Raw genomic sequence first — 20,387 nt, 5'->3', positions numbered from 1 at the left:
ACGCCCCTTTTCTTAACAGTTTATAGTATATAATCACATGATATATTCAATATGATCTTTTGAAATATTGCTAAATGTGAACCATCAGTTAGCATGACATGAATCCAGCCATTGGACATATTTGTGAATAGATATATGCTGCATGAATAGAGAGATATTACATCTGGCATCAAAACTCCAGGAGGCCACTAGATGAATATAAAGAAAAGTAAAATCTAGTCTAAAATTTTGCTGCCAATGACTGGTTTTGCAGTGCAGTGAAGTTTATTCTAATGTGCAAGAGGAATGACTTCCTCTTGGAATATAGAATAATGAGATGTTCAGAAGATCCAAAATGTATATACCAAAGATATCTTTTATCCATTAGGAACTGTTTCTGACTTGAAGAAACTGCTAGAACTATCCAAGTGGAGCCTGCAATGATAAAGTAGTACCTCTCCTAGAGGTCATAACTGATCTATTCTTGGCTCTTGTATGTCTGTTCCATCATCCAACTGTGACCACATTGTAGCTCCTAGCTAAAAGAAATCTCTCTTTAACTTCAAAAACATAAAAATATTTTATGTAGAGATTTCTTTTTTTTATTATCAAAAAGTTTTCTCTCAGAAAATTGCCAGTGTCAGAGATACCTTTTTACTTGGTGATAATATAGCATTGAAAAATAATTGTTTATTGAGAGGTGTTAAATAATCAACATTATAATAATAGGAAATGGTAAAAGCCAGTCACTTTTTGATTCTCATGCAATGCATTTTCTTAAAATTTCCCTCTTAATATTTTTTCATATTTGTCTCATTCATTTTATGGTTATTCTCTCAACTCACTGCACAAGAAGGCTGCCACTATGGGGAAAAATTGGAATGTAATTCCCATGTAAGTGGAAAAAAAGGGGTCAGAAATTAGTCAAACAAAAATTGTAAAAACAAACCTGCCAGTTCTTTAGCTGGTGTCTACTGTATTTATATATGTATGTACTTATTAGATTTTTGTCCCACTTTTATTATTTTATAAGTAATTTTTGGCAAATGTGAGAGCAAAGGATCCAGAGACAATACGTATTCGATTAAACAAAGGAATTTTAAGCTTTATTATTAACTCAAACAAGCATATTTAGATGTAGAAAACATTTTAAAGAACTCAACTCTCTAGCATAAAGCAGCTATGCAAGACTACAAAACAACAGTGATAGAACCAGAAATAGCAAGAGTTGTTAAAAAGTCACTAAGCGCAAAGCACTATAGGGTTTGACCAGTCTGAGCCTGAAGGTGGGGTTAAATACATCATCAGTCTCGAGTCCCTTCATGTCCACAAGAGATCTAAGTCCAGCCCACGTTGAATTGACTTTTACTTACCAGTAATTTGCTTTGACCATTAATAGTTCAAATTCTTAAGCTTGCAATAAGCCTTTACCTTCATTTGAACTGACTGGATTTCCTGATTCCTCTGGCACTTGACTTTAATCTGAACTAATCTTCTTCACCAAAATTTTCACAAACTGATGCCATGACTTCAGACCCAGAACTGCAACAGCAGATGAGCTAGATGTACTCTCTATTAGCAGACACCAAGACAACATAGAAGACTGATGAGGAGGAATTTTGCAGCAGGTCTTCAACAACTGATATAGCAAGTACAGATCCTGACTCAACAAAGAGTTCTCCCACCACCGCAACCACAAGCTCGGCCCGCCAAATCACGACTGCTCATCCTCAAGACTCCCAGCTGCCTTCTGCAGAGATTCATCAGAGAGTCTGATAAGATGAGAACAAGAATAAGATGAGTCTGATAAGATTCCTAGTCCAGTGCAAAGTATTCATTGGCACTTGATCAGGAGAGCTTCTGACAGACAGATCTAGAGTCTCCTTCATTCTCAGTCTTTTAATCAATTCCACTGTCAGATGGGTCCATTCCATTAATCGAAAGCCATGACCCTTTCTTGGATAATTTCCCAAACTTCTGCACCAGATTCAGAGAGTATTTTGAACACCCTGTTCAGATGGAAACTGCTGAATAACGCATCTGCTAGCTCTACCAGAGCAACAGTTCTATGCAAGGATACATTGAAGACTTCAAACTCCTTGCAGCAGATCTCAATTGGAATGAGCCAGCCATGAGAATACAATTTAAGAGTGGGATCAAGAAGGCCATAATCACACAACTGATACAACAAGCCACTATAGCAGCTGAGTCTTGACTTGCAGAACTTAGAGCACTTTGTAGCAGCACCAGCCAACTACTTCCAAAGCTGCCTCATCCCATCACTACTCTAAGCTCTTCTGCCACTGTGGATGCTGAAAAACTGATGTAAATTGGAGTGGCCAGCAGACTCTGGTAGCAGAAGAGTGGTAATGGCGCAAAGAGCTCATCCTTTGTTTCTATTGCAGAAAACATGGCCACATGGTCAAGCCCCTCACCAGCCCCAAAAGCTAACATAAAGTTTCTCAATCTACCAAGTAAATATGTAGACTTTGCTGATGTTTTTGGGGAAGAAGAAGCCTCAGTCCTCTGCCCTGCACAGAGACTGTGATTGTGTCATAAATCTGGTCTTTGGGGCCAAGATTCCCATGAAGAGACAATACGAAATGTCTACTAAGGAATTAGAAACTCTGAAACAATATTTGGAGTCTAATTTGCAAAAGTGATTTATATGATTCTCCTAATCTTCTGTCTCAGCTCCAAACTTCTTTGTACCCAAGCAGCAAGACCCCAGTGCTTTAATAATAATAGATACTTCCCTGGTCAAAATGGTTCATAATTACAAAGCTTTGAATTCAATGACAGTAAAAGCCCATTATCCACTCCTGTTAATTCCAGTCCTCTTACATAGACTGCAGAAAGCACACATTTCTCTGAAGCGCTTACAACCTCATTATGATCAAGGAAGGCCATGCAAACTTAACAGACTTTGACACCAGATATGGCAAATTTGAATACACAGTGACCTGCTACAGACTAGTTAATTACTGGGGTCACATTTTCCAAATTTATAAACCAATTATTCTCCGACCTTATAGATAAAATTGTGGTACTCTATCTAGACAACATTTTAGTATACTCTGAGGATGAGGCTCAACACAGAGACCATGTGTGCACAGTTCTCCATAGATAAAGAAATAAGTATCTTTTTTCCAAGCCAGGTAATGATCTCTTTGCACCTTTGACCCTCAACAACTAGACTTCTTGTGTTACTGTACTTCCACAAAAGGCATCCAGATGGACCCGAGAAGGTCCAAGCTGTCCTAGGCTGACAAGCCCTTTACAGTATTACAGAGTCCATGAAAATTTTGATGAAGAGGGGTAGCTCAGATTAATGTCAAGCGCCAGAAATAGATGGGCTATAACAGAAATAATTCAAGCAAAAGGGAAAAGTAACATCAGATGGCTCCACATAATGAGGACAATGAGTCTTTATTGATTAGCCCTTGGCTCTACATAATCTTTAATGTTGCATGGACATGGTTAGAGAACCCACTGATTTGCAACATGCAATAATAATTCCACTGTAAAAAAAACAAAGGGATGCCACGATAATATAAACAAGTTTAATACCAGTTATAGAACCATAACTAGCAGAAGAATGGATGGGTTTTGGAAGAAATAGAAGCTGTACTGATGGCATTTTCATTCCATCTAATGGAAAAGAATATGGAGTACAATGAGACTCTTCTTGTACCTTTTGTAGACCAAGAGAAAACATTTGACAGAGTACACAAGAAAATACCATGGCAAACAATAGCCCAATATGGAGTAAGTAAACATCTTATTGGACTATGTAAAAACTTATACAATGATTGCAGAAGTGTAGTGAAAACAAGCCAAGAAACATTGGAACCCTTCACAATAACATCTGGAGTAAAACAGGGATGTGTGTTATCACAACTATTATTTTTATCTACATTGACAGCATAAACAAAGTAGCTAAGCCCAGGAATGGAACTAATTGAACTATTCTTTGCAGACGATCAGTGATGGCATGTATAATTAAGGAATCTTCTCTCCATGAATCAAGAATGTAAAATAAATAATATAAATAAATAAATAAATAAACTTTATTGTCATTGTATGTGTATACACAATATACACATACAACAAAATTTACTTGACACCCAAAGACCAGGTCTCACACACATAATCCCCAAGCACACTCCCACCCACCACAATTCCCCACCCCTAAACCACCCAAACATCCACACAACAGACCAAGTAATACTGTCCAACAGTTCACTGATAGTGGCCCTTCATTAGTTCATTGTTGAGTGCAATTATGAGTATCAACAAACAGAAAAGTAATGGCAATCAATAGAAAAAGAAAAAACCTTAAATATAGTAATAAAGGGGACAAGAATAAAAAGGTATCTAGAGTTCAATTCAATGAAGATGGTAAAATGGACGAAGAGATTAAAATACAATGCACTAAGGCAAACCAGGTATTGGGACATTTAGCACCACTGCCTGACAGCCTGTAGTAAGTTATGTATTTCCATGCACAGAGTCAATTTTTTATTTTTTATTTGGCCATGGTTCTTTTATTAGAGTTTTTACTTCTATCTTACTAAAATTTCTTATAAATTTTATATTATAAAATTTTCTCATTAAATATCTTAACAGTTTTCATATAGTAGTTGGAAAAATGTGATTTTTACCTTTTGTGCTTTCATCAATTCATTTCAGGTGGATTAGATATTTGGTTGGTTAGATATTTGGAAAACTTTATGATAATTTTTCTAAGTTAATTGTAACTTTATTAAAGCATAAAAACACTACAATTAGCATTACTTTAAAAACCTTGAATTAATTACAATCGTTTACATATTTTCCAAATTGTGCTTTAATTTGTTTTTAAATTATAATAATAAAATGTTCATTTAGTCTTAGCCTTTTCCAGCATGCTCAATGCCTTTGAATTTAAGAAGCTGCAAGGATGTAAGGCCAAAACAATGTATATTACAAGTGTCTTTAACACTCTTGCCTTTCTAAATAAATTATACTTTTAAAAAATTTCAAAGGTTTTAAAATGCCACTGCTTAAAATTGATTAAGATTAATCCCATTAAAACTGACTTTTTAAAATAGCATACCATCAGCTCTTCAAAATGAGAATTAGTATAAAAGGTCAATTTCTCATGAGAAGAAGCTTTAAATGTTCTGCCCAGTAACAACCAGATATGTCTAACTGCCTTCAATACTGGGAAAATTCCTACAGTAATTAGACTAAAGAATTTGCCTAGATTGCAGAAGTAATGAATAATAACTGTCAAACTGAGCTCACAATGCTAACAAGTGAATATAGTTTTTGTTCCATTGATAACAAATGAGTCCAATGGTTTGCTTTAAAATCAGGAAATTAAAATCCCTATCAATATAAGAAAGAAGTAATATTATTTAAAAAATAGAAACTATAATTTATAAATATGTCTAAAATATTTAAGTGGAATCATCATTCCACTTAGGTATTTCTCTCAATATATATATCAGTCTTGCTGTAAAATTTTCACAATGCTAACTTCCCCCCACAAATTTATTTTCTTAATTAACCTCTTAATATTTTATATCACTTAATTAATAAATTCTTAAAATATTCTGAACAACAAAATTGGAGATAGGGGGGTTAGGGTTAGGATTAGGGTTAGGGTTATGTGTCCATATATTTATAGTTTCTGCATAATCTAAGAAAATCTACAACCTTTTATCATCCTTCAATTGAGATGAATATTTTATATACTCTTAAATTATTGTACACCCACAATATTTGCCTTATAAAAATACAACTTTTACAAATTTTAGTAAAGATTGTTGATAATACTTTTAAAAAAACCACATACAGCAACATTTTCTATTCAGATACTAAATATTTTAATTAAAAGTTATCCAAGAGAAGAGAGTTTTTTCATTTTAATGGATGCAAATGAAATAATCTCATAATCCCATAACTATTTACAGGTAGTGCTCATATAATAGCCCTAATTGGAATGGTCAGCCCTATCATCTCTAAGTGATGCAGTTATTAAATGTCACATGATTCCTGGTTTAGCGACAGCAGTTTCATTAGAGATCATTCAGGGTCTTCTTTCATGAAAGAAGGGCTTGGCTGATTTGCAAAGGAAGGCCCCCGCTGTGCCAGTGCAAAGGACCTGGGTGATAGTGATACATAGTGAGGCATATACTTGCCCACCCATACTTTCTAGTATATGCCCATAGTACTATGACCCTGCCCATTGCTCTCACCTATTGGAGATTTCCGTGATGCCACCCCCATGAATAGCTGGGGTAGTGAGCCCAGTGGAAGGGAGATAACCAAAGGTGAATGATGAAAGCCAGCTTGGGCAAGGAGTGGCTGCAGCAAGGGTGGTGGTCATAAGTAGAGAAAATTTGAATTTTGTTCATGTGATTACAGGAGCTGTGATAACCAGACCATCGAGAATTAGTTCTAAACCCATCTGTTCTAATTTTGAATGAATGAATATTGCTGAATGAATAGATATTAAATAAGGACTACCTGTACATAGGTGGATGGATTAACACAAAACACAAATTATAACACAAGACATAAATTATGCAGCAAATCTAAATTTCTACAGCACTTAAAGCAAAAACTTGATTTGAGCCATATCAGCACTGCAGATTCATATATATCAGTGTGCAAGACTATTGTATTGAATAAGAAATCTGGTATAACCTGAAGCTTGTTGTTGTTCCAAGAACTAGATTAAGCAGGATGAATTATTATTGGTAAACTTAATTCTGAAATTTTCTTATCAATACAATAACCCTAACCTTGCATTGATTTTTAACAAATATATTGGACTGTAATATACAATATGCACTTAGCAGGATTCCTATTATCTATAAAAATTACAATGATTGTAATTTTTGAAGTTGACAGGGTTTTATTTCTCTCTAAATGACTTAAATATTTCTAGAAGTATACTTCTCTAAATGATTCTGTAAAACGATTCTGTAGTTATTCCACCTGGTCTACGATCCATTTCCACATTTCATCATATCAATAATATGCTAGTGCTAGAGCCAACTTCTCTGACTTTGAAATCCCCAAGTTATTATATTAAAAATATCTATTGCTAAAGCAACCTTGTATGTCTCGTCGACATTTTTTAAAAATTCAGGTTATTCATTCCATTCCAACCTTACTGCTACCAGGAAGAAGCCACTGCTCCAAAAGTCAACATACTGAACACTACCAGTCATCACCAGTGCTGCCAGCTCTAGCACTACCGTTTCTCTGCTAACTGCCAAATAGCACCAGATATTCCTTTGTGGCCCATGATTATTTTAATGTATCAGTGTGGCACATTTCCCTCTATAAATTGTGCAAACTTAATCTGTTATTACTGCAAGAAAAAGAAGCAGAATAAATATAATGCTCAGTGCCAACCACCATAATGCTAAGTATATCAATAAAAAAAGGAATAGACAGAAAAGAGTAATAGTTTATTTATGAAAGTTGGTTTGGTACAATATTTTTAAATAAAAACCTCAAATTGACATTTTAAAAATTGAAAATATACCATTAAAAAGGTGTAGATGTAATATATAGAGATATGGTTATAGTGGAGAAAAAGGGCTATTTGTAAGGCTATTAGGATAACTGCATAGAATATTGGAAACGTGAGTTGTACTTTAAAAGTTCAATAGCTGCATTATTATAAGAAACTTATTGCAACTTCACTCGTGGAAAAATAGAAGCATGTTTTTTCAGTATTGTTGTCCACAGTTTGCTAGAATGCTTAGTTTTCAATTGTTAAAGAAAAAAGCAAACTTATATTAAGTATTGACATATTTCTAACATTTTACAAGTGTTTTTTTTACATTTTTGTGGGAATAAAAGATTGGGTATTCTGTGTATGGGAATCTATGTATGTATGTGTTTGTACGTACATGGGTGTAATGAAAGTGCCTATATGTTTTTGCATGTCTGGGTGGGTGTTCATATTTTATGTTTTGATGGAGATGCATATTCCATGTAGGCACTGAATGTGAATTGAAAACCTATAAAACAATTCTTGGCTTAGCAATCGTTCAGAAATATCAGTGATTATTTTAAAAATACATTTTTTCATATTTTAAAATACTAAATAATATTCATATTTTATAAAAGCCTAGAAAATCCAGAGAATAAATTGTTAAAAAGCCACTTGATCATTTCCATCTTGTTCAGGGCGGCTAATGTCAGAGCATCCAAGAATCTTGATGCTGAATTATGGGAGAGAATTGACAGAGTTTAAACCAACTCCCCTCCCCATCTACATGGCCTGTTAATTATCCTTTTAAAACAATATGATGGAATAAAACTCCGAGTCCAAATTACCTATTGGTTTAAGAGTATGATGAAGTGCATAGCTTCTTTCTTCACTTTATCCTTCTAATCAGAATAAATGTATAACAACAGAAAATTGAAAGGACCTTGGGGGTCTTCTAGTCCAACTTCCTGCTCAAGCAGGAAACCTTATACCATTTTAGACAAATGATTGTCAAATTTCCTTTAAAATTCCAGTGTTAGAGCATCCATAACTTCTGAAGGCGTTCTAATTTTCAGGACATTTCTCCTGTGTACTAGGTTGGCTCTCCTTGATTAGTTTCCATCCATTGCTTCTTGTCCTGTCTTCAGATGCTTTGGATTTTTGGATTGATTTCAGTTATCCTTGATCATTGTTAGCTTGGGCTATGTTTCATGTGCTATTGCATGGGATTGTGGCTCAAGGTTGTACTGTTTTATTTACAATGAGTATTTTTTAATTCCATCGGACAGATCTGTGTCCCTAAGAGTGTTTTAAGTTGTAAAAATGAATCTTGGGATAAGAAGCAAAGCATTTGCTACCAAAGAAGCAAATATGATAAAGAACATTTGGGGATTTTTTCGCAAAGAAGTTGTCTTTTCATTAATTATGAAAAAAATAATTTTAAAATAGTAAAAATATTTTTAGAAAAATGTACCCTGGGAAAATACAGCTTATCTTTTGTGAGCTGAAATGTTACAAATTACTGTTATGATGCTTTTTTGAAAGTTCTATATCTGTACGTCAATTAGGGTAATTTTCTATATCTAGGAACCCATCTCTCCACCTGATACTCTTTTCCTCTCCTTAGGGCACATATTTGTTCATTTTATGTATTTTGTTTAATGTGGATGTGCCAACATACTTTGTGAAGCTAGTACAGTTTCTCATTTTTATAACACACTTTTCAGCCTCTGGGAAGATGAAGTGAATGGTTTATATGTATTTTCTTTGCTTGCATGTGTGGGTGACTGTATTGTATATAGACTTTTAAAGAAATGGCAAAGAAGAAACAGATTAGTCATGAGCTAAATGTTTCATTCAAGCACAATGAAAGAAACCAAAGACGTCTGTGATTATCCTGTTACTATGCAACAATGAACCAGGACACTTTTCAATCCATATTTTATTCTCTTTACGTTAACCAGCCTCTGGGCTTCTGATGATCAGAGTTTTCTTCAGCGGAATATATTTTGAATTATCAAATGGATAAATTTCTACTAACTTCTGTTGATAATACTGCTTTGCAGCCACGGCTGAGGAAGGCATCCAAAATTTTCAAGGATAGGAACTAACTCTTTCTATGTGAAAGAAGAGTAAAACAGTTGCAAATATTTGTTTTTAAAATTATGCATTCTATGGTGAATAATTAATAATAAAATTCTCTGTTTCTCCCTCAATACTGGCTGTACCTGTTATAGTTACTGTTGTAAATGCAGCATGGTTAATGGTTGCCTGAGTCACTCATTTATTTATTTATTTTTATTTATTAAATTTATATCCCGCCCTTCTCCTCGAAGGGACTCAGGGCGGTGAACAGCCGAGAATTAAAATAACATACAATATAAAAGTTAAAATAATTAAAAATAAATTAAATTAAACGGCCATGTCCTGGTCATCTTCCAGTTGGGTTATTATAACTCTACATGGAGTGTGAAGAGTATTTAGAAGCAACAACTGGTATAGAATGGAGTGATGGAGACAGCTCATTAGGCCCCATGGCTGTTATCAAGCTTCACTGCCTGCCAGTTTGCTTCTGGATCCAATTCAAGGTGTTTGTTATTATTTTTGAAGTTCTTTATGGCATGGCCTCACAGCAGGGGAGAAATGCTCCCAGTTTGGACTGGATCGCCCGATCCAGTAGGGTTGGTGGTGGGTGATTCGGAGAACTGGTAGCAGAAATCCCTGCCTCCCCCATGTCCAGCTGAGCCGTGCGATCATCAGAGGCTTTTTAAAAAAACTTTTAAAAGCATTTTTTCTACAAATGCTTGGAGGTTAGAATATCTGCATGACAAAATCACTCAGATCCGGGAAAATTTGGACTTCGACTGGGTAGTCTCAGGGGGAGGGACTGGGGCAGGTCTTGATCCGGGAAAATTTGGACTTCGACTGGGTAGTCTCAGGGGGAGGGACTGGGGCAGGTCTTGAGAATGTTATCTGGGATGAGTTTGATCCTGTGACCCCTGAGGACGTGGACAGGATTCTGGGCAGACTGAACGCGACCACTTGTTTATTGGACCCGTGTCCTTCCTGGTTAGTGCTGGCTTCCCGGGAGGTGACACGAGGCTGGCTCCAGGGGATTATAAATGCTTCGTTGGGTGAGGGTGACTTTCCCGCTGCCTTGAAAGAGGCGGTGGTGAGGCCTTTCCTCAAGAAGCCTTCCCTGGACCCACCAATGTTGGTAAACTATCGTCTGGTCTCCAACCTTCGCTTGGTGGCGAAGGTTGTTGAGAATGTGGTTGCGCATCAGTTCCCCCAGCACCTGGATGAAATGTCGTATCTGGATCCGTTCCAGTCGGGCTTCAGGCCCAGGTACAGCACGGAAACAGCATTGGTCGCATTGGTCGATGATCTCTGGAGGGCTCGGGACAGGGGGTGCTCCTCTGTCCTGGTTCTGTTAGATATCTCAGCGGGTTTTGATACCATCGACCATGGTATCATGCTGCACCGGTTGGAAGAGTTAGGGATGGGAGGCACTGTGTTGCAGTGGTTCTCCTCCTTTCTCTCTGACCGGTCGCAGTCTGTGTTGACAGGGGGGCAGAGGTCGACCCCGAGGCCCCTCATATGCGGAGTGCCCCTCCTGTTCAACATTTATGTGAAGCCGCTGGCGAGATCATCCGTGGTTTCGGGATGAAGTACCACCAGTACGCTGACGACACCCAGCTGTACATCTCCACCCCAGACCACCCCAATGATGCCCTTGAAGTGATGTCCCGGTGCCTGGAGGCCGTGCGGATCTGGATGGGGAGGAATAGGCTCAGGCTCAACCCATCCAAGACCGAGTGGCTGTGGTTTCTGACGTCCAGATATAGTCAGTTGATGCCATCGCTGACTATTGGGGGTGAATCGCTGGCCCCCACGGAGAGGGCTCGCAACTTGGGCGTCCTCCTGGATTCACGGCTGTCTTTAGAAGAGCACTTGACGGCCGTGACCGGGAGGATTTTTCATCAGGTTCGCCTGATCCGCCAGTTGCGTCCCTTTCTGGATCGGGACTCGTTACACACAGTCACTCATGCCCTCGTCACCTCCCGCCTGGACTATTGTAACGCTCTCTACATGGGGCTCCCCTTGAGGAGCACCCGGAGGCTCCAACTGGTGCAGAGTGCGGCCGCGCGGGTGGTAATGGGAGCAACATGGCGTTCCCATGTATCACCCCTCCTGCGTGAGCTGCACTGGCTCCCGGTGGTCTTCCGGGTGCGCTTCAAGATTTTGGTTACCACCTTTAAAGTACTCCATGGCTTAGGACCTGGTTATTTACGGGACCGCCTACTACCACCAATAGCCTCCCACCGGCCGGTACGCTCTCATAGAGAGGGGCTCCTCCGGATGCCGTCAGCCAAGCAGTGTCGATTGGCGGCCCCCAGGGGGAGGGCCTTCTCTGTGGGGGCACCCACTATCTGGACTGAGCTCCCCCCGGAGATACGGAGGATCCCGGATCTGCGCACCTTCCGCCGTGCTCTTAAGACCCTCTTATTCCAGCAAGCCGGCCTGGCCTAATTTTTCTCCCCTTTCTTTTAAATTTTAAATTGAAATTTTAATTTGTTTTAAATTTATTGGGATTTTAATTGTCGTGGGCCAAATTATTTAATTTGGTTTTAAATTGTTTTTAACTTTTGTATTTCTGTATTTTATCCTGTGCCTGTTCACCGCCCTGAGTCCTTCGGGAGTAGGGCGGTATACAAATTTAATAAAACCTAAACCTAAACCTAAATCTAAAAGTTTTTTAAAAAATGCTTTTATAAGAAAAAGTAGCCCCTGACGATCAGGCAATTCAGTTGGGATCGTCAGAGCCTTTTAAAGCATTTTTTAAACAACCTCTTCGGCCGAAGATGTTGTAGAAAAAAATGTTTTTTTTAAAAAAAAAAATTGGCCACGCCCACCCAGTCACATTACCCCCACCAAGCCACGCCCACAGAACTGGTAGCAACAAATTTTACATTTCACCACTGCCCCACAGTATGTGATGAACCGTCTCACCCCAATGGGATTAACACACCCCACTTGTTCCACTGGAAAGAGATACTTCAGATCCTGCTTGCCAAAGAATTTAACTGGGTGGGGCACAGGAGAACAGCCTTTTCTGTTGGGCCCTCCACTTCTGGAATATTGTCCTTTGGAGGTGAGCTCTGCCCCCACACCCCTGGCCTTTCAGAAAAGCCTGAAAACTTGGCTATGCCACTTGGCGTGAGGTCCCAATAAGGGTCTGTTATGTTGGAGACAGGATATGGTGTGGCCAAAATCTCACCCCCAGGCCATTCATAATGTTGGTTTTTAACTTTTCTTTTCAATTATTCTAATATTAGTTGTTTTAGCACCTTTTAATTTTTTCATTATAGTATAAGCTGCCCAGGGTCTCTGTATCAGAGAGATGGGTAGGAAAGAAGGAAGGACTAGACTAGACTAGACTAGACTAGACTAGACTAGACTAGACTAGACTAGACTAGACTAGACTAGACTAGACTAGACTAAAATAATAAAATAAAATAAAATAAAATAAAATAATAAATAATAAAATAAAATAAAATAATAAATAATAAAATAAAATAAAATAATAAAATAAAAATAAATAAAAAAAATAAAATAACAGAGTTGGAAGGGACCTTGGAGATCTTCTAGTCCAACCCACTGCCCAGGCAGGAAACCCTACACCACTTCAGACATATGGTTATCCAACATCTTCTTAAAAATTTCCAGTGTTGGAGCATTCACAACTTCTGCAGGCAAGTTGTTCCACTTATTAATTGTTCTAACTGTCAGGAAATTTCTCCTTAGTTCTAAGTTGCTTCTCTCCTTGATTAGTTTCCATCCTTTGCTTCTTGTTCTACCCTCAGGTGCTTTGAAGAATAGTTTGACTCCCTCTTCTTTGTGGCACCCCGTGAGATATTGGAACACTGCTACCATGTCTCTCCTAGTCCTTCTTTTCATTAAACTAGACATACCCAGTTCTTGCAACCGTTCTTCATATGTTTTAGCCTCCAGTCCCCTAATCATCTTCGTTGCTCTTCTCTGCATTCTTTCTAGAGTCTCAACATCTTTTTTACATCATGGCGACCAAAACTGAATGCAGTATTCCACGTGTGGCAAGGCATTATATAGTGGTATTAACACTTCACGTGATCTTGATTCTATCCCTCTGTTTATGCAGCCCAGGATTGTGTTGGCTTTTTTGGCAGCTGCTGCACATTGCTGGATCATATCTAAATGGTTGTCCACTAGGATTCCAAGATCCCTCTCACAACAGTTAGTACTATTGAGCAGGGTACCACATATACTGTTTCTATGCATTTTGTTTTTCTTGCTTGAATGTAGAACCTTACTTTTTTCACTGTTGAATTTCATTTTGTTAAATAGTATCCAATGTTCAAGTCTGTCAAGATCCTTCTGTATCTTGAACCTATCTTCTGGAGTGTTGGCTATACCTGCCAGCTTGGTATCATCTGTAAATTTGATGAGTTCCCCGTCTATCCCCTCATCCAAGTCATTGATGAAGATGTTGAAGAATACTGGGCCTAAAACAGAGCCTTGGGGTACTCCACTACATACTTCCCTCCATGTAGATGCAGTTCCATTGAGGACTACACGTTGAGTGCAGTTGGTCAGCCAGTTACAAATCCATCTGGTGGTGATGCTGTCTAACCCACATTTTTCTACTTTATCTAGTAGTAGATTATGGTCTACTTTATCAAATGCTTTACTGAAGTCCAAGTAAATTATATCAACAGTATTCCTCTGGTCCACTAATTTTGTCACTTTGTCAAAGATTAGTCTGGCATGATCTGTTTTTGACAAATGCATGTTGGCTTTTGGTTATGACTTTGTTTGCTTCTAGGTATTCGATGATTCGTTGCTTCATTATTTTTCCAGAATCTTCCCTGGTATTGAGGTCAGGCTGATAGGTCTGTAGTTTCCTGGATCTGTTTTTTTCCTCTTTTCTGAAAATGGGAACTACATTAGCTCTTTTCCAGTCCTTTGGCAGTTCTCCGGTTCTTCAGGATCTTTGAAAGATATAGTTCAGTGGTTCTGTGATCTCATCTGCCAGTTCCTTCAGAACCTTGGGGTGTAATCCATCCAGTCCTGGTGATTTGAACTTGTCTAGGGTAGACAAGTGTTTACTTACCATTTTCTTCCCTATTTTAACTTGTGTTCCTAATATATATATGTTTTCTCAGGTTTTCGTGGGTGTTTGTATGTAGGTCTTTGGTTATTCGGGTCTTCTCCCACGTAAAATTGGAAGTGTCTTGGCGACGTTTCGACGAAGTCTCATTCGTCATCTTCAGGCTGGTGTTCTCGGCTTCGTGCTTCCAGGAGCAATGTGAGATCGCAGCTGTCTCTTCCTTTTAACTGCTAGTGGGGGTGTGAGCTGATTGGGTGGGAACTTGGCTGTGTTCTGATTGGGTGGAGGTGTGTTCTGATTGGTTAGGGGCTTGGCTGTGCTCTGATTGGATGGGGGTTGGTTGTGCTCTGATTGGCTGGGGGTGTGTTCTGTTTGGGTGGGGGCTTGGTTGTGCTCAGCTTAGTCTGAGTTGCAGGGGGATTTGAGCTGGTGAGCTGCGTTGTTGTTGTTTGGCTTCGTGTTTGTGGCCGTGCGAGCTCTTCATGGTGGGTGTCAGTCTGCTTCATGTATGGATTGGAGGGGTTTAAAGTGGCTAATGATGCAGCTGCGGTCTGGCTTCTGGTCCTTGGTCGTGGCTCATTATCAGTGTGGGCTTGAGTCTGCTTTCTGCGTGGATGTGTGGTGGTGACATCCTGTGTGGCTCTTGTGAGTGTGGGTCTGGTGTCATTCGTCGTGTTAGGGACTCGTTTGTCAATAAGGGCAGGTTTCCAAATGGCTGGTAGGCGGGAGGTATTGTCTCGTTTGTTCATGCTGTGTGGGCGTTTTTCTATCTCGATGGCTTCTCTGATTATTCTGTTGTTAAAGTGTTCAGTTTTGGCGATAGTTCTGGTCTTTTTAAAGTCAATATCATGTCCTGTGGCTTTAAGGTGTTGGACCAGGGAAGAAGTTGGTTCCTCTTTTCTGACTGAGTTCTTGTGTTCTTCTATGCGTGCACTTATTCGTCTGTTGGTTTGTCCGATGTATGTGGTGGGGCAGGTGGTGTATGGGATTTCATATACTCCTTGATTTTCTAACTCAATTTTGTCTTTGGGGTTCCTTAGGATGGTGGATATTTTTCGGTTTGTGTAGAATGCTGTCTTGATGTTATGTTTGTGGAGGATTTTGCTTATTCTGTCTGTGGTGCCTTTTATGTATGGGAGGAGGGCTTTGCCGTTTTCTTGTTCTCTGTCTTGGATTTTAGTGGGGGTTTCTTTTTGGATTAGGTTGGTGATCTTATTTCTTTGGAACACACCCCCAGCCAATCAGAGCACAACCAACCCCCCATCCAATCAGAGCACAGCCAAGCCCCTAACCAATCAGAACACACCTCCACCCAATCAGAACACAGCCAAGTTCCCACCCAATCAGCTCACACCCCCACTAGCAGTTAAAAGGAAGAGACAGCTGCGATCTCACATTGCTCCTGGAAGCACGAAGCCGAGAACACTAGCCTGAAGATGACAAATGAGACTTCGTTGAAACGTCGCCAAGACACTTCCAATTTTACGTGGGAGAAGACCCGAATAACCAAAGGCATATATATATATGTTTTTCTTCTAGCCAGGTTTTCCCTACGTAGCCAAGGTTTTTTTGTAGCTCCAGCTCAAAAAAACCTTGGCTACGTAGGGAAAACCTGGCTAGAAGAAAAACACACATAAACCCTACGAAGAAGTAAGAAAATTGATATATTTATTTATTTATTTATTTATTTATTTATTTATTTATTTTTAAATTTGTATACCGCCTTTCTCCCTGAGGACTCAGGGTGGTGAACAGCCAAGTAAAAACATAAACTACAAACATTAAAATACAATTAAAAAGACATATATAAATTTGGCCCCATGATTAAAAACAATAACAGACAATTAAAAACATTTTAAAAGTGTTAGGCCAGCCCGGCTTGCTGGAAAAAGAAGGTTTTAAGGGCACGGCGGAAGGCACCGAGGTCTTGGATTCTCCTTATATCTGGGGGCAGCTGATTCCAGAGGGTAGGTGCCCCCACAGAGAAGGCCCTCCCCCTGGGGGTCATCAGCCTACATTGTTTGGCTGATGGCACCCTGAGGAGGCCCTCTCTGTGGGAGCGCACAGGTCGATGGGAGGCCGTCGGTAGCAGCAGGCGGTCTCGGAGATAACTAAGTCCTATGCCATGGAGCGCTTTTAAGGTGATAACCAACACCTTGAAGTGCACCCGGAAGACCAGTGCAGCTCACGCAGGAGAGGTGTTGTATGGGAGCGCCATGCGGCTCCTGTGACTACCTGCGCGGCCGCATTCTGGACCAGTTGGAGCCTCCGAGTGCTTTTCAAGGGGAGCCCCATATAGAGAGCGTTGCAGTACTCCAGACGAGAGGTGACGAGGGCATGAGTGACTGTGCACAGGGAATCCTGATCAAGAAAGGGCCGCAACTGGCGAATCAGGCGAACCTGACAGAAGGTCCCCCTGGCTACAGCCGTCAGCCATTTTGATAAGTTGGACTGTTTTTCCCTTTGTGTAAAGACAAATGCAAAAAAATGAGTTAAGTAGTTCTGCTTTCTCCCTGTTGCTTGTCACCTTCTTGCCACTTTCTCCCAGCAATGGATCAATTGTTTCCTTGACTTTTTTCTTGTTTTTAACATATTGGAAGAAGCTTTTTTTGTTATTTTTTACTTTTGTTGCAAGCCTTTGTTCATTGTGAGCCTTAGCTCTCCTCACTTCATCTTTGCAGGCTCGGACTATATGCTGATATTCTGCCTTAGTTATGTGCTCATCTTTCCACTAGTTTAATGCTTTTTCCTATTTTTATTGTTTTAAAATGTTTTTAACATTTTAAGTTTAATATATGTTTTGAATTGTGAGCTGCCCAGAGTCTGTCTCCCAGTTTGCTGAGATGAATGATTATGGAAATCAACCAATCAATCAAATAATCCAAGAAAGAAAGAGAGAGAGGTGCAAAAAACCAGGAACAGTCACTGAATTCAAAGTACCGAAGAGTTTAATATTTAGTTTAACACAAGAATTTAGTCAATTAATGATCAAAGTTAAATTGGCACCAGTTAAGGGTCAACAGAATTCATGGAAGGGCTTGACCTAGGTTTCTTATGCTGTGCAATAATTCCAATCTGATTACATGTTTAACCCTTCCAGCCCTTTAACCTTTCCACCTTAGCCTGCTCAACCCTTACATAATACTAAATAAAGAACTAGGAACTTCAACTTCACATGGAATCATAGATATAATTCCATATCTATGAGAACTCTTGTTCATGTATTTGAAATAACCATATTATACATCTTTTTTTTTGCCATATGCTTTTTTTATACTTTCCCTCTCTTTCTGAATAGCAATTAAGTAAACTTGGCGAACTTTTAGATGTATTGTTATACCTTTTAGATGTGTTGTTCACAACCTCCAACATCCCTATCTAAGATAACTTTTAATCAGACCAGTGGTTTCACTCATTCCAGTACAGAATAACATGCACTCTCAAACTTTTTCAGAATATGTTGAAAAAAATAATACTGACCAAGACACAGAACTCTGGTTATAGAAAATTGGCTGTCTTCAATGAACTTTTTGTTCTATTTTGTTTTGCCATTACCTGCTCACAGAACCCCACCAGGGGTTTGCAGAATTCTAGGATTCAAATAATACAGAATTTGGAAAATCCTGTTCCTGAAGTTTTAGATCAGCGATTCTCAACCTGGGTGTCGCAACCCCTTTGGGGGTCGAACGGCCATTTCACAGGGGTCGCCAAAGCCCTCTCTTCCCCCCCCCCACTCCTTCACTCACCCTCTGCCTCTGTTGGATCGCCGTTCGCCGTTCGCCTACCCCACCCACTCCCAATCTATTGCTGCCTCCTGAGTCCCAACTGATGGCTAGAAGGAAACAAACCGTTTAAATTCTTGCCGGGGGCTTCAAAGGGCCGCCCTACAGCTGATCAGTGTTAAAAGAAAACAAATGAGAAGACTGGTGCCTGCAAAAATAGAAAAAAACAGCCCCTTTCAGCTTCAGCATAGGTTAATTACCATAAATTGATTTGATCAATTTATGATTGACTCTCAGCTGATTTGCTCTCAGCTGTTTTGCGGAAGGCTCTGTTGCTAGCTGCAAAGAGAGAAGCAGATTTCCCCCCCCAGCTATGCTGAAAAAACGAAACTGAAAGTAAAGCAGGGTCTTTGCTGCAACGTGACAAAATGAGGCAGAGAGAGATTTCTTTTTCTTTTTCCTCACCAAAAAAGGTAGGTGCAAAACTGCAAACAATGGGAAATTTAGGGCAAAAGAGGAGGTTCAAGATTTTAAAACACAAAAGAAAAAAAGCTCTATTTAACTAGGGAATTGTAATAATTGAGATACTGTTAATTGTATATTGTGTTGAAAGCAGAAATGGTTTATTTATTTTTATTTATTTATTTTATTAGATTTCTATACCGCCCTACTCAGGACGGTGCACAGCCAAACAATAAAAACACATACAATACAAAATTTAAAAATAGAATAAAATCAAATTAAATAATTTTGGCCCCGACAAATTTAAAACCCCAAACTTTTAAAACCAATTTAAAATTGAATATATAAAATACAAAAGATATTTAAAATTTTAAAAAATCTTTTATAAAAGAGGGGGAAAATTAGGCCAGGCCGGCCTGGTGAAATAGTAAGGTCTTTAAGGCGCGGAGGAAGTGCGCAGATCCGGGATCCTCCGTATCTCTGGGGGGAGCTCGTTCCAGATAGTAGGTGCCCCCACAGAGAAGGCTCTCCCCCTGGGGGCCGCCAGTTGGCATTGTTTGGCTGACGGCACCCGGAGGAGCCCCTCTCTATGGGAGCGTACCGGCCGGTGGGAGGCTATTGGTGGTAGTAGGCGGTCCCGCAAGTACCCGCAAGTACTTAAATGGTTAAGTTGTGGTTTGGAGGAATATATGGGGGAAATTATTTGGTTTATTATTATTGGTAAATATAATTAATTGATTTTTAAGAAATTGGATTGCATGGAAATAATTGGAATATTCATGTTCATATTGATTGATATACAAAAAAGATAGTTATATAACTAATTGATTTATATTAAAATGTTGAATTTGTATTAAACAACTGGATTACATGATTACATAATTAACCAATGTGAGGATGGATATCAAAATAGATGACAATGGGAAGGGGTATAATATAGAATAGAAGGGAAAAATTGAATTTGATTAAGATTAGAGATGAGGATGAAGGGTAATATTGGTTTTTTAAAAAAATCGATGAGGAATAAATATGGCAAAAAGGAAATATAGAAATTGTAAATTTAATTGAAATGACTAAACACTGGTTAAATTTGTGAACCGGCCAAATACTCTGTTCAAAGAAAATACATTGTATGTTTATATGTGTGTTTCTAATTACTGTTATTTATTCATATTTGTTCTCTTTTATTCTTTAAAGTTTAACAATTCATTCTTTATCTTAATATCTTTATATTTGTTTGGGGTTGGTTTTCTTCCCTTTCATTTTTTTTATTGTACAGCAATCTTTCTCCTCAAACCTACCACTTCTCTCTTTTCTTTCCTTCTTACTTTCTCTTCCCCCCTCTCTTCTTCTCCTTCCTACTTCCTCTTCCTTTCTCCTTCTCCTCCTCTGTTCCTCCCTCTCTTACCCTCACTCCTACTCTAATTTCCCTTCCCTTCCTTCATCCCTCTCTATTGCTGTATCCTTTTATGCATATGGACTACTCAGAGGGCTGAAAAAGTTATTTTTGACTGGTCCTCGCACTTTTGACCAGTCCTCGAACTTACGACTGTCCTCACATTTTACGTTTTTGCCC

General features: G+C 39.0%; 1 protein-coding gene across 3 annotated transcripts in view; it reads left to right on the top strand.

The window, feature by feature from the left end:
• The window catches only part of RBMS3 (RNA binding motif single stranded interacting protein 3), a 937,042-nt gene that overhangs the window by 21,043 nt on the left and 895,612 nt on the right, over window positions 1–20,387 (top strand). The window lies entirely within an intron of this gene.

The sequence above is a fragment of the Pantherophis guttatus genome, chromosome 4 (genome assembly GCF_059756535.1).
Source record: "Pantherophis guttatus breed Tessera chromosome 4, ASM5975653v1, whole genome shotgun sequence".
Classification (NCBI taxonomy): domain Eukaryota; kingdom Metazoa; phylum Chordata; class Lepidosauria; order Squamata; family Colubridae; genus Pantherophis; species Pantherophis guttatus.
Note: the sequence above shows the minus strand (reverse complement) of the source record. Positions and strands in the feature narration are given on the sequence as shown.